This window comes from Lactuca virosa, chromosome 5 (assembly GCF_052849685.1).
Source record: "Lactuca virosa cultivar CGN04683 chromosome 5, Lactuca_virosa_CGN04683_v6, whole genome shotgun sequence".
Taxonomy (NCBI): domain Eukaryota; kingdom Viridiplantae; phylum Streptophyta; class Magnoliopsida; order Asterales; family Asteraceae; genus Lactuca; species Lactuca virosa.
In genome coordinates this window covers 129,439,929-129,453,380 of record NC_136430.1, presented here as the reverse complement: position 1 = coordinate 129,453,380, position 13,452 = coordinate 129,439,929, and the positions used below count along the sequence as shown (strand labels likewise).

The 13,452-nt window shown below is 37.4% G+C and overlaps 1 pseudogene across 1 annotated transcript; it reads right to left on the bottom strand.

Moving 5' to 3' along the window:
- Positions 1-2,265: 2,265 nt before the first annotated feature.
- LOC145114932 (uncharacterized) lies at positions 2,266-7,902 on the bottom strand (annotated as a pseudogene). Its single transcript, XR_013711346.1, has 4 exons — positions 7,341-7,902; positions 5,621-6,737; positions 5,236-5,532; positions 2,266-5,127 (listed from the first exon to the last, which is right to left on the bottom strand). The product of XR_013711346.1 is annotated as an uncharacterized LOC145114932 (transcript).
- Positions 7,903-13,452: the final 5,550 nt, after the last annotated feature.

Here is a 13,452-nt window from a genome sequence, read left to right as displayed (position 1 = left end):
GAACCCTTGTAATTTCTCTTTGATATAATCATATGACAATGTTATCAAGTTGTAGATGAAGACTATTGAATCTTCCGTTAATTTCTTATCCAATTAGTATTTAATTCAATCCACAATGCTCCGATGCAAGTAACATTGTATCAATGCCAACCAGCCAACCAACCAACCAATACAAATTTTACCCTAATAAACAAAACTTTGTGGATTTAGGTAACGTGCTTTGACTTTACTTAAAATTTTGTTGATACAAAAGGCTCCATTTCCACTCAAAATACAAATTTTATACAAATTTTCTAGTTTAGTCATTCAAGGCTCCATTTCCACTCAAAATACTCCAACTGGAATAATAATACCTACTAGACGAGTTTCATTGAGAAATGCAACTTATGTTGATGTAGGCAACCTACTTTGGCTTTATCTCAAAAGTGCCACAAGTTGAACCGCTCGAATATCCATATCCATTCTTTTAAAATTCAATTCCATATCACAATACTCAAACTAAGAGTATAAGATACAAGCGTGCAATAAGATGATTTTTCACCAAAAATGTATATCTTCCTTTGTCCTTTTCATTTAATCTTTACATACTTTTACCTTCTTATAAAAAAATTTGTATTTGTTTAGGAAGGTATAGCTTCTTTCCCTTCATCTTAGGATTTTTTTTCTTCTATTATATATTAGTTAGGGTTCTTCTATACATTTGAGCCTTTACAATATCAATTACGCAATACTCAAAAGGACATTTATCATGAGTTTAGAAAACTTTTTTGGGAATATTATATTACAAGAAAGTAACGCAAACTTTGTCAAACAAAATCTCTTTAATTTATCAGATGTTCTCTTTGAAGTTCCATTTATTGAGCAATAATTATGTCAAAGAACCGGATTCGAATTTACAATAAGTTATTACCACGAAACCGGGTATCCGCTTTCGGAACCGGAACCGCCATGGAACCGTCGGTTCCGGAACCGGAACCGCCTTAAACGGTTCCGGTTCCGGTTCTCATTTTTACGGAACCGCTACCCGCTGGGTAACCGCCGGAACCGGTTTATATATATATATATATATATATATATATATATATATATATGTTAACTAGTCTAACATAAGTTTAGACGTGTTATTAGTTTGTTAATAAGATGGTTTGCTAATAACATGGTTTTCATTTTTGGACAATGATTGGATACCTTTTCATTTACAGAACTCCATTGTAAACATTAATTTTAGTGGTTTGCGATAATAAGATGCTAATTATTATATGGATATGTTAATAAGATGGGAAACTATAAAATTGCAAGAATTTGAAAAGCAATTAAGACTTGACAGAGGAACACTTGACAGAGGAACAGAGAGTTATAATATGTAAACATCCACTAACAATTTTCATTTGGTTTTCAACATTTTTAACAATATTTGGTTTTTGACAAATATGACATGATAATCGTATTCAAAAACTAATTTATAATGTTCACTATTAATTTTTAGTTAATAATATATGGTTAGTTTATGGTTTATAACGATTAAATTATAAGAAAGAAAATTACGAACCGGGTACCCGGTACCGGAACCGGTTCCGGTTCCAAGATTTCAAGAACCGCCGGTTCCGGTTCCGGTTCCGGTTCCGGTTCTAGAGAATTAGGGTGGGTACCCGCCTTTGCTCACCCCTAGATACCATGGTGTATGACTCTATGTTTAATATGAAAACAAGTTTGGTTCATTGCATTGCAGTGCCAAAATGCACAGCCTAAGCACACAAAAACAAACAATAAAGCCAAATTGTAAAAAATTAAGATACTCTTAGGTGAACAATTAGCATCCTGATTGCTGACCCCTGCAACTTGTCAACGGATAAAACAACCTCACCATTGGTTTGCTCAGAGTGCGTCTCCAAGACATTCTCCCCAACCCAAAGTAGTGTGTTTTCTGATATAGTCCAAACAAAGATGATTTGGTTTAAGAATGTAGAAAAAACATTGAATGATGTAAACCAAATAGTTTTTCAGAAGCAGTTCTAAAAATCACCAGATGCCTTGAAATGGTTCAAGGTTCAAATGTCATGATCAATGGTAACAAAAATATTTTAAAAGTCGTAATGGAAAAGGGTATACAACTTTTGTGTGTTAAGTTTTCTTCCTGTATGTATAGTACTTAATTTGTTTTACAATGTAATTATTGATTTTCGGTTGAAAAACTAATTATATAGTATCAATTTCAAAATTCAAAACAAAGTAAGATGATCAGTAGAAAACAGAGAAATTAAGTACCTGCTATAATAGTTGTTTGTGAATAGGCTTTTCTCCCGAGCCTACAGAGGCTCACCAAATCATCCCTAGAGCACTGTGTTATTCACATATCCACATAGCACACATCATCATTGAAATCTATGGTTTGTATCATGGATCTAAAACCTAATGACTGCAGAAGCTCTCTCGACCCACAAATACGCAGTCCACTCAACAAGATAATGATCCGAGAAATATGACTTATGCATGCACAATGGCAGAGATTGAGATATTTTAAGCATTTCATCTTACAAATGCTGACCGGGATATCTTGTAAAAGCTTGCAAAAGCTGAAATTGAGGATCTCTAGATGTTCTAATCGGTCAAGATCCTCAGGTAACTTCTCAAGCAATGAACAATCATCAAGTTCGAGAGATTCAAGATGTTTTAACATACAAATGCTATTAGGAAGATATTTAATCTTTGCAGATGTCAAACACAGATTCCTTAAACATTCTAATCGGCCAAGATCTTCAGGTAACTTCTCAAGCAACCGACAATCATACAGTTGAAGAGATTCAAGATGTTTCAACATACAAATGCTATCAGGAAGATCTTTAATCTTTTCCGATGACAAAGTTAGCTTCTTTAAACCTTCTAATCGGCCAAGATCCTCCGGTAATTTCTCAAGAAACTGACAAGAAAGTTCGAGGGATTCCAGATGTTTCAACATATAAATGCTATCAGGAATATCTTTAATCTTTTCCGATGATAAACTTAGCTTCCTTAAACATTCTAATTGGCCAAGATCCTCGGGTAATTTCTCAAGAAACTGACAAGAAAGTTCGAGGGATTGCAGATGTTTCAACATATAGATGCATTCAGGAATATCTTCAATCTTTTCAGATGACAAAGTTAGCTTCTCCAGACATTCTAACCGATCAAGATCCTCAGGTAATTTCTCAAGAAACTGACAAGAAAGTTCGAGGGTTTCCAGATGTTTCAGCATACAAATGCTATCAGGAAGATCTTTGATCTTTTCACAAGACAAAGTTAGCTTCTTTAAACATTCTAATCGGCCAAGATCCTCAGGTAATTTCTCAAACGATGAACATGACTCAACTTCGAGAGATTTAAGATGTTTCAACATACAAATGTTATCGGGAAGATGTCTAATATTATTTGTACAAGAAATATGTAGCGTCTCTAGACATTGTAGCTGATCAAGGTCCTTGGGGACCTCTGGAATACTGCCTTGGAGTTTAAGCTCTCTTAAACGTTCTAACCCACAAATGCTTCTTGAAAACATATCAAGGTCTGTGCAAGCACACAGACCAAAAGAAATAAGCTTCTCAAGGTTTCTAGTCAATAAGGGTCGATCTTCTTTATAAAAACATTTAAACTGAAACTTTGGGAAATTACTATCGGGGTGTAATGGGCATGCATCTAGGGACTCTGCAGTCAGATGTAACTCAGCTAAAGGACCAACCTCACTACAAGAAGCTTTACTCTGTATGTCAAACTTAAATGAGATAAACCTCAAACAACCGCTTAAGTCCAAGTAGACAAGCTTTTTTAGCGATTCATTGTCCATGTGAAGTTCTACAAGATTGGAACAATTTTTAAGATCTAACTTCTCGAGATTTGGAGTCAGCCTCAGGTCAAGCTTACTGATCTTTGAACACCTGATGTTAAGGAATGTGAGCTTCTGACATTCATCGCCCATGTGAAGTTCTTCTAGATCAGAACACATTTCAAGATCTAAATACTCGAGATTCGGAGTCAGCCCAATGTCAAGGGTCCTCAACTTCGAATATCCAAGTTTGATGGATCTCAGATTTGGTGATCTATCAGGCATGTGAAGTTCTACCAAAGACGAACATCTTGTAAGATCTAACAGCCATAGATTGAGAGCTGACCCAAGGTCAAGGGTCATCAACCCTGACCAACTGAGGTCAACGGTTTTGAGCTTTATATATCCAGCAAGCATGTGAAGTTCTACAAGATTGGAACAATGATTAAGATCTAACGTCTCGAGATTTGGAGTCAGACTAAGGTCAAGGTTCCTGAACTTTGAATGCCTAATGTTAAGGAATGTGAGCTTCTGACATTCATCGCCCATGTGAAGTTCTTCTAGATCAGAACATATTTCAAGATCTAAATACTCGAGATTCGGAGTCATCCCAATGTCAAGGCTCCTCAACTTCGAATATCCAAGTTTGATGGATCTCAGATTTGGAGATCTATCGGGCATCTGAAGTTCCACCAATCTGAACATCTTGTAAGATCTAAGAGCATGAGATTGAGAGCCGACCCAAGGTCAAGGCTCCTCAACTCTGACCAACTGAGGTCAACGCTTATAAGCTTTTTACATCCAGCAAGCATGTGAAGTTCTACAAGATTGTAACAATTTTTAAGATCTAACGTTTTGAGATTTGGAGTCAGCTTGAAGTCAAGGTTCTTGAACTTTGAACGACTGATGTTAAGGAATGTGAGCTTTTGACATTCATCGCCCATGTGAAGTTCTTCTAGATCAGAACACTTTTCAAGATCTAGATACTCGAGATTTGGAGTCAGCCCAATGTCAAGGGTCCTCAACTTCGAATATCCAAGTTTGATGGATCTCAGATTTGGAGATCTATCGGGCATCTGAAGTTCTACCAAATCTGAACATTTTGTAAGATTTAAGAGCTCGAGATTGAGAGCCAACCCAAGGTCAAGGGTCTTCAACATTGACCCACTGAGGTCAAGGGTTATGAGCTTTATACTTCCAGAAAGCATGTGAATTTCTACCAATTCACGGCATCCTATAAGATTCAATGTCTCTATATTTGGAGTAAGCCCAAGATCAAGGGTCCTGAGCCTTGACCAACTAAGGTCAAGGATTCTGAGCTTGTTAAAAACCTATAATATAAGAAAAAAAAGTATGGTGAATATTGGTGTAATAACAAAGCAATGGATGCATTGCATTCAAATGAGCAACATAAAAGAAATAATCAACCATAATTCTACCTTTCTTTCTCCCCCTTCCCAAAGTTTTATGATTTTACTGGAATTCATCTCAAGTGCAACAAGATTAGCTGGTTTAAATGTTATGGGTAAAGACCTGAAGGGATAATAGTTCCATTGCAGATATCGTAAAGCGTCTGGGAATTTAATAAATTTCCAATTCGGATGAGAACAATCGCTTTTACTTTCACCACGCACGTAAAGAAATCTAAGTTCCTTCATTTTTCTAAGACCATTCATTAGAATTTCCGGACTGAGGTCACGTGTGTCAAATTTTATATATCTTGTCTCTTGGGTACCCTGTAATAAAAAAGAAGTCACCATGAAATTTGTGTCGTAATTAATGAAAATGTGTTAGCTTTAACTTAGAAATAAACTTGATCCTTACCAAGTCATTAGTCAATACATCTTCAATTTCCTTGGTAATCCACAACCGACTATGTTTGTTAGGCTTATCCGGATGCAACCGACGAACAATATTCCTGCCCATCTCTTCAATATGGTCATGCATGCCCAAGCACTCTTCATCATCAGAAGAATCTTCATAAATGGTTATGAGAGATTTTTGCTCAAGAACTCTTAAACCAGTTCTAGCATGATATCCACAGCTTTCAAGCACTTTGATTGCAAAGTCTTTCGACCATCCTTTAAATATACATGCAACATCTAGGAATATTTCTTTGTAATCCTCCTCTAGACTGGTATAGCTTATTTCTAATTTTTTCAAAGTTTCCATTAACGGAATTGTTTTAAGTCTTTTCAGAGCATCTATCCATTCAAGCTCATTTTTACCACAAAGAAATGAACCCAAAACTTTGATCGTTAAGGGAAGACCAGCTGCATAATGCACAACTTGTTGTGAGAGCGCTTCGTACCCTATAACTGGAATCACTCTCACAAAGGCATACCTATTGAAGAGACAAATTGCTTCATTATCAGATAACAACTTGACGTTATGAATCGACTTCACTCGATGTGCTATGAGCACTTGCTCATCTCTTGTTGTAATGATAATTCTGCTTCCTGGCTTAAACCAATTCATCTCACCAGCCAACGCCTCAAGCTGTTCTATATGATCCACATCATCCAGAACAAGAAGAACCTTTTTACCATGAATCCATCTCTTCATCATGCTTTTCCCGTGATAAACACTACTTACAGTGATGCCTTGATCTTTTATGATATCAGAAAGAATTTGGTTCTGCAAGGACTTCAATCCGGACAAAGAAGCATTTGAAACTTCCCTAACATTCTCAACGAAGCTTGCACCTTCGAATTGGAAGGATATTTGATCAAAAACAGCCCTGGCTAAAGTTGTCTTCCCACCACCTCCCATTCCTTTGATCCCGATCATGCGAACATCATTTAAACTTGTTCCTAGAGATGATAAAACATCATAGATACGAGTCTCCATGCCTACTAATGTTTCATCAATGCTGAAATTGACGGATCGTAACTCTAGTGAAATTTCTCCAACAACTTTCTGGATGAATTTAGCTTCATGCCTGTATTTTAAAGAGGATTTAATTAGCTTATTTAAAAATCCCACATGAAGAATTTTACTTTCAAATCCAACATACATATGTAAATGAAGTAATAACATAGTTGTATAATGAATCATATTTCATGTTCAAACTTTCAACAAGACTCCGAGCTTGAGTTAGAATTTGACAATACAACATGAGATGCCATGTCCAAGCCTTTTACATCAAGGGTAAACTCAGATTAGAAGAAAAAAAAAGCAGAGTGAAAGAAAATTGCAAATATATGATGACAGAATTATAAACACCTGCATACGAGAAACTAAACTAATAAATAAGTCAACGACTCAACAATGTTTTTTTTTGCTAAGGGTTGAACTAAAGCAAAACCCTCAAGCACCTCTATTCATAAATTAAGAAAGTTACTAAAATCAGAAACCGATTTGGAATAGTAATGATTAGCAACTATTTAGTCGTTTTGAGCCGGATTTTTAAGAAATTGGACATCGATGGTGCTTTGTGTAATGTTTATATTATATTCGACCTTGATTGATTCAAAATGTGGCCAAACTTGATAAAAAGAACCAGAAATAAAGAATAATGCAAATAAATTGATGAAGTGATTACCTATCGGCAGTATTCTTCAACTCCCATCCGGCCAGATCCGCTGCTTCTTTTAGAGCATCCCTCCACTTCTCTGCAGCCTCTTCATTTTCATGATCGGCAAAGGCTTTTTCAACTGCCCCACTTTGTCTGCGGACTTCCGATGGTTCGACATCATAGAAGACGGGGTAGGCAGTATGCTCGGTGGTCTTGTGACACTCGATGATCTTCACAAGCTCATCTAAGCACCAAGAGGAAGCGGCATAGTTTTTGGAGAAAACAATGATATAGAATTTTGAATCTTCAATGGATCTGATGAGCTCATTACAGATCCTTTTGCCCTTTCTGATTCTGTCATCATCCTTGTAAGTGTGAATGTTTTTCTGTTGAAGAGCATGATAAAGATGATCAACAAAATTTGTACGAGTGTCTTCGCCTCTAAAACTCAAAAACACATCATACTTAAAACTCTTGTAAATGGATGAATTCGAAGAAGACGCCATTGATAATACGCTGTAAGTCTTTGTTGAAGAACTTAAACAAAACGATTGCAAAGAAAGGAGGAGATGAAGTGAATAACCCTCGGCACGATGGTTCAATAATGGGAATGTGAAAGTCAACCCCAAAAAATACCAATAAAATCAACCAAACCTACCACTTGTATTTTTTTGCTTATTTAAAAACTGGACCTTTTAAAAATGGTTATATAATTTAGAGCGATTACATAAATGATCCTTGTGGGTCAAAAATTACATTTCCATTACAATTTTTTTTTCTTTTTCACCATTCGGTCATAAAATGATTGTATACTAAAGGATGTTTCGGATTGTTTTTAAAACCACTTATAAATTCTTATTCGGTTTTTTAGACTATTAGGTTTTTAATTTATAAACCAATCTAAAATCCAAAATAATAATTCGGTTTTGCTAAAAACCAATCCAAAAATTTGAATATCTGAATCAAATAGTCTGATCAAAATTGTCCAATTGGACAATTCGATTTTATCGGAATAATGAACAACCCTGGTCTTGATCTATGTTGGAAGAGCTGAAAATGAGCAATATTGACATGAATGTTCTTTCGAAGTGTGCAAATCAAAGAGCCCTTATTCGATTTGTCTCGTTTAAACACATCAACTTGAACTAACTGAAACATGTTTCGACATCGATTTTCTTCTTACTAACACATGTGGAAATAAAGTAAAATAAAATTCTTATCGAAGAACCCTGATTGGAGTACCTCGTCATCAAAGAACACTGATTCGATTCAGAAGATTGATTTGGGAGGTGGCATAGAGATACCGATGAATAATCTATCCACTGGGGGAGGTGGGAGTTCATTAGGTCTAAAAGGGCATACAAGTTGCCGGAGCCTTGGATTTCTGTAGATCTTATTCTAAGATCATCTACAAACATGTGCATTCTTGATCTTTTTCATGTTTCGATGCGGATTTTCGAAGTTAAGCAGAGACGAGAAGGTTAACAAGTTATTTTGGTGTTTGGAAATGGAGTTAAACCATCTGGAGAGTGGAGAAGTCAGAGTGGTGCCCACTTATTTTTTTAATTAAAATATAAAACCATTCAGAGAGTGGTAGAAATAATAAAAAGGTCAAAACTCAAAACTCATTTGATATGGGCTATGGAGTATGGACCTATGGACTGAATAAGACAATGTATAATTACTAAATTATGTGGTTATCCTAGACCGAACAGAAGATCAGTTTTGAACTAATTTCGAAAAGGTTTGAAACTGAACGGTCTAAAACAAGATTGGCCCAATATTTTTCAGGACCGGTCCAAAAAGACTGGACTGTTCCGTCCAAGACCCTAACCGAGAATGGTCTCTAAAAAGACCGAAAGCCAATGTTTATAAACATATCATTTGTGTTAATTACAAAATTTTTAATTACATATAACCCAACTTTTCTTTTTATCTTTTATTAAATTTTAGTGTATCGTTTTTAGTAATCTAAATGTATCATTTTAGTGTTACTCATACATTTGATAACGAAAAAACTTGAAATTGTAACACCCTGTTTCGAGTCGTTTCATAATTCGGGGCCGTGACCCGAAGATCAGGTATCATAAGGCTTCAGGATTTGGGGAAAGAGAGGTTTAGACCCATTAGGAAGTGGGTAATGTAGATTATGTGATCCAAGAGTTCAGTTTGTGCTTTGGATTAAAAGGGTAAAATGGAAAAAGTGGTGTTTCAGACTTCTTTTATGAATTAAGGATTTTAGTTCGGTATGTTTTAAGTCAAAAGTAATTATATAGGGTTATAGAGCTCCTTAATACCTTTTCGTAGATATAAAGGTCGTCGAAAACGGAGTTGGAAGGAAGGAGTTATGATCGTTAAAGTTAGGAAGGTTTTGGGCTGTCTAGTACATTGGGCGTAATGGGCATCCCTGGTACGTTGGGCGTACCAGGAGTATGTTGGGCGTACGCGATCAGAACCCAAACCCTATTTTTGTGGTTTGAGCCCTGTTTAAGCTCCTTAACTTCCCCAAACCCATTCCATTGTCAGCATCCACCTCTCCAACACCCTCCCTTGAAACCCTAACCCTATTTTGAGCCTTATGAGCAAAATAATGTGTTCTTGAGTGCTTTGGAGTGCTCTTGGTGCATCTTGGAGAAGAAGGAGCTCATTGGAGAAGTTTTGGTTGTATTGGAGCTTGTAGATCCAGACTTTGTTCACCTTGATCTTTCTTCTAGAGGTATAAAGCTTGAATCTTGATGATGTATTTGTTAGATCTAGCTAGTTTTGGAAGTTATGAGCTTTTGGTCACTTTAGTGCATAAAGTTTAGATCTTGAGAGTTTGTGACCTTGTTATGGATAAAGTTGGAAACTTTATCCATCTAAACATCATATTGATTTAGATCTAAAGGTTGGAGACTTGTACTTAATGGATTAGGTTGAAAAAGATGCATTTTTGATCCCTTTGAGACTTAAAGACTAGATCTTGGTCATTTGGACCATTTTAATGGATAAAGTTTGAAAATTTATCCATTATGTAGTTATTAGGAACCATAAAAATATGATATTGGTCCTTCTTTTCCTTCCATGCATGAGTTGGTGGTCTTTTGATGTAGTTAGAGATTTACGGCTTTGGGTTGGACACCATTAAGCCGTGCAGAGTCATAAAGTCAGGAACCTTATGGCTTCAGACGTCCCATAAGAATCAAATCTGGAAGTTATACATGGTGTCTTAAGGAATTAAGAGGTTTGGAGATGAATTTAGGTTTCAGCGTCGTACGCTGGGCATACCACGTTGGTACGCTGAGCGTACGCACCTGAATGGCTTTTGGGCCATTTTTGGGCCTCGAGTCATTTTGGGTTTGGGCTTTTCTTTGTAGGCCTAAGTATAGGAAGGGTAAAATAGTCTTTTACCCATTGTTATGAGGAGATATGAATTGGACCTTGAATTATGGGAAATTATCCTAATTATCAATTAAGGATAATTTGGATGTGTTTAGTGTGAGGAACCCGGTAGTAGCAGCGCGTGTGTGTTTTGGTTATCTCGAATTGAGGTGAGTCTCCTCACTATACTAAGGGGGTCGAAGGAACTAACGCCAGCCTATAGGATTATATTATGTAGAAAGACCAGGTGTTGGAACCTAGCAATTTCATGAAAGACCAGCAAATATATATGCAAGACCAGGGTTTGGACCTTGGCAGTTATATGTAGTATGCTAGTTGTCTTTGTGATACTTGCATGGAAGACCAGGAAGTGGCTCTTGGCACTTATTTGTAAGACCCAGGGATTGGCCCCCAAACTGGCAAGTAAAGACCATGATACGGCTCATGGCATAATGGCAATTATAAGACTGTGGATGGCACATATCAATCTCTATTGTATGTATAGTATGTGGTATTTCGGGGAACTCACTAAGGTTTGTGCTTATGGTTTTATGTTTATGGTTTCATTTACTTCCCGTACGAAAGGGAAGGGCCTGGCGTGACTGCAACGCATCCACCAGAGTTTTCCACTCTGATGTTTAACTAATATATTCACTTTGATCGGTTTTGGAACAACTCATTTGTATGATTTATTGTTTTAAAAATGAAAATTTTACTATAACCTTTGGGACGTTACAAGTTGGTATCAGAGCCTTGGTTTGACGGATTCGGGCACACTCTCAGGTGTGTCTGAACTCAAACTGAGGATTTCTAAAATCTTTTAAAAGAAAATGATTTCTAAAAATATTTTTTTATAAAGAAAAAGGAGGTGTGATGCGTGCAATCAACCGGGCTCAAGTAAGTGATTCCTAGAATACCCATTCATGTTATTATGTTATATGATATGAATGATTGCATGCTAGATAAGGCTAAGGATACTTACAAGAATTGCATGATAAATTGTCCTGATATGTGATGCCTTGTAGCCTAGGAGGAATTAGATGTTATGCTAGATTTGGAATCTGTATTGGTAGAAGTAATTGCTAAATGTATGCTTTAAAAATTGTATACGATTAGAATCATATAGCCATAGAATGACTGATTTATCCTTATTTCATGTTCCTTATTTGGTTATGGTCTTAGGGTAGAGTATTTTATTCGACAGTCTATTTGATCCTGCATTGTGTATAATTTGCATGCATAAGGCAACTGCCAGTGAGAGTTGAAGTTTCTAGCATGGTATTAGCAACTGAGCTCGGGATGTCTCTTATTTGCTTTGTAGCTTGTAGTGTTACTGAACGAATGTTGCTTGCTTTGTGCTTTATGGGACCCTTAGTGAGGTAAGTTAACTATTAAGTGAATACGTTAAGTCACATGCTGCAAAGGTTAAATAATCTCAAAGTGATGGATTTGACTTTATTGCGCAACTCTCGTTCTAGTCTAACCGTTATAGGGATGAGTCTTTTACTCGAAGGATTATCTAAAATTTGTTGCATGTGATTGTATTCATGAAGTAGTTGGCTGACATTAATGGGAGTTCTTCAGCAGTTGATGGCAGGGTGAGGTCGGGAACCTAGGAAAGCCTAGGAAGTGTTTTAGTAGGTTTGGATGTTTTGTTTAGTGAGTTCTTGGAGTACAAATTTGAGAGGGTGACTTAGAGGATTCGGGGTAATTCTTGAGGAAAGTATGGATAGGCGTGGAAGGTAGTATTAGGCCTGTACTACTGAAAGCACAGACTCCATACTCGAATCGAAGAGAGTCATAGAGAATCTCGGAAGCCTGTAGGATGAGGTTTCTTTGGATATGTTTTGATCATTTGTATGTGTGCTTTTCAGGATGGTGATGATCATGCGTAGAGGAGGTTCAGGTTCTGGTACAGGCTCAGGTTCAGGTGTTGACCCGGTGGTTGAGCAGATGCGGGAGTTCAGTTCGTCAGAGATCACCCGTTGTATTTTGGAGCAGAAACCTGTGATCTTCGGTTCGGTCAAAGAGGGGATCATGGAGATTTTAGATGAGCGTCTGAGCATGTTCCGCACTGAGATTATGGCTATTGTGGGAGCTCTCACTCTTTCCTTCTGCGAGTTCCGTGCTTGTGGAGCTCCTGAGTTCTTCAGGGAGAAGGACCCCATTGCTAGTAGGAGGTGGTTAGCAGATATGGTGAACGCTTTTCGGACGAGCTTCTGCCCCGAGGGGTCGAAGGTCAGATTTGCTTCTTGTCTTCTGAAAGACAGAGCGTGAGATTGGTGGGAGGAGGTAGACTTCGCTTTAAGAGGCGGGGCCATTGAGACGACGATTTGGGATGAGTTTGTGACCCGGTTTAGGGTGGAATTTGCACCATCTATCGAGGTACAACAGTTGGAGAGGGAGTTTCAGGACCTTCTCTAGACGACTGAGACTATGGCGGAGATCACCACCAAATTTAGGGAGATGGATCTTTTGGTTCCACAGTATGCCGCAAACGAGGAAATGAAGAAGACTCGATACCATGATATGCTGCGAGACGATATCAGGGAGTTTGTTAACTTTTCAGCTTGTCGGACTTTAGAGGACATGATAGCTAGAGCCCGAGAGTGGGAGATTGATTTAGAGCACCTCGGGAAGAGGAAGAACAAGTGCAGACAATTAAGGGTCCTGTAAAGAGACCCAAGACTTCTGATCAGCAGGTGAGAGGCCAGCAGGTCCGAGGTTAGTGCAGCACGTGCGAGAAGTAGCACGATGGAGTTTTTCGATCTAGGGGTTC